Consider the following 2,500-nt stretch of genomic DNA (forward strand, 5'->3'; position numbering starts at 1 on the left):
TTTTGTGTAAAATCAAGGGATGTATATGCAACGTGGTTAGTGAAAACTAACGTGGTTAGTGAAAACGAATAGCATATCTTGATGGAGCTCGAAAAAGTGCTTCAAAGACAGTTGCCTATTCAGCAGAAAGACTTCAACCCCCAAATTCCGTAAACCTGTGTAATCTATCTTGCTTTTTTGTTTAGTAAAAAACATTAAAAAATGTTACGGTGTTAATAAACGCTACATTTTTACACGAAACTAAGTATTAATGCAATTATATATGGCGTTGCATTCACAATTGTAACATTTGGCAGTCTGTTGATTTCCTTTCCGTCTCCAAATAATATATTCTATTGTATATTGTGAAAAATACGCCCGTTAACTACATATTTCTATCAGGTAAATCACCATAAATATTGCCGGCAGGTGTGATAAGGATGTGTCACTGATGTCTATATTTTTCACCATAACACAGCATTGAAGTGCACACATTCCCATACACACAAATACATAAAAGGTCTATTCATGCATGCATATATATGCACATATATTCATTCATCAACACACAAATAAATATATATATATGATTACTTGAATCGATATATTGTGATTTAAATTGATATATATATATATATATATATTAATAGTATGACAACAAAAGAATAAAAGAATGAATGAGACCTCGATATTATGTAAATAGAGGAATTTATCTGTAATATATATGACAATTATTTGGTTCCCATAATAAAACTCCGAGTTTTGGATGTCGGGACGGAAATCTGCTCCGGCATCTCATCAGTTATTAAGGCAAACAAAAAAGCTATGTAAATGACCGTTAAACAAAGGGAAATTACTATGCAAATGACCGTTGTTAAGACAAGCAAAAGAGCTATTAGAATTACCATAAAATAAAGGAAAAAAGCCCACTCACACTCACGTACATGTGCCTATATACATATGCTCACTCACACTCGCGTGAAACACACACATGTACACCCACACACACGCCTATATGTGCACATATATATGCAACCATATCTCTCTCTCTCTCTCTCTCTCTCTCTCTCTCTATATATATATATATATATATATATATATATATACAATTAAACATTGGGAGAGGCATTATGCCGGTAATAAACACACGCACTGGTTCAGTCATTTATTAATTTATATAGTCTTTTGTTAAATTATTTCATTGCACTCTTGCAATCTCTTCAGTAACTTGTCTCTCCACTTCCATTTATTTTGAATATATTCAAAATAAATATATATTCATATATATTCAAAATAAATGGAAGTGGAGAGACAAGTTACTGAAGAGATTGCAAGGGTACAATGAAATAATTTAACAAAAAACTATATAAATTAATAAAGGACTGAACCAGTGCGTGTGTTTATTACCGGCATAATACCTCTCCCAAGGTTTAATTGTATTTCTTTCAACACACGTATCCACATCAAGAATCTTGCACACGAAATACACATACGAAATATATATATATATATATATATATATATATATATATATATATATATATATATATATATATATATATATATATATATATATATATATATATATATCCTTAACCTTGCTTGGTAGCCTTTAATGGGCCTGATAAGACCACTGTACTGAAGTTTTATACCTAGTTCAAAAGCATTCTCGAATTCTTCAAGGGTGCGATATGATCCATCTAAGTTGATAAAATCACGAATCTGACTAACACCACTCTCAAACCACGCAGAAAAAAAGATTACCTCTTTATCCACTTTTAAGCGTTTATTATATTAAATTGGTTGTGTTATGAATTAATCCAATGAATTAGGCTCTGTCATATTTGTAAATTTATCAAAACCAAGGAGACAATTCACTATTAATACTCAGACGAGATCTAGCACCATTGTAAAGAATATTGAACCACTTACAGATGTCTTCATCATGCCAAATATCATTCTTGATATCCTTGACAAATTTACTCTGAAAAACGTTACCAAATACAGCTAAATGTTTCAGTTTTGGGGAGGAGGCATGGCACAAGTATTTCCATTTGGATTCATAATTAATATCTAACAATTTTCTCATCCAGGATTGCTTTAAAAGCTGACATAAGCAGAAGCTTCCACCATACCAGGCTTACAAACTACAACACTCTTAATTTTATCAGGTTTTCCGCTTCAAAGAAATTTAAATGATATTTTCTTTACTAGAGAAATTTGGAAGAGTAGGGAAGAGTTCAATTTTGAAATGAGCAGTAACTTTATAACAGCAATTATACCAGGTGGTGTAACTATTCTTTTCATCCATCTGTTGATTATTATTTGAATCCCAAATAATATATTTCGAAAATTCTTTTTAGCCATAACCTTTAAACCTTTTGAAAATATTACACCCAGAAACTTGAAGTGATCTGGATTCCATTGTATATTTAAATTAGGTAAGTATCTGATTGGGCTGCCTCTTCTTGCACTTATCCATATCACCTGAGACTTATAGCTAATTTTAAGTCCGGTTATA

The 2,500-nt window shown here is 31.2% G+C and overlaps 1 protein-coding gene across 1 annotated transcript in view; it reads left to right on the forward strand.

Moving 5' to 3' along the window:
- The window catches only part of LOC106874534 (corticotropin-releasing hormone receptor 2), a 392,683-nt gene that overhangs the window by 380,441 nt on the left and 9,742 nt on the right, over positions 1–2,500 (forward strand). The gene's annotated exons all lie outside the window — the stretch shown is intronic.

The sequence above is a fragment of the Octopus bimaculoides genome, chromosome 1, assembly GCF_046866305.1.
Source record: "Octopus bimaculoides isolate indiv1 chromosome 1, ASM4686630v1, whole genome shotgun sequence".
NCBI lineage: Eukaryota > Metazoa > Mollusca > Cephalopoda > Octopoda > Octopodidae > Octopus > Octopus bimaculoides.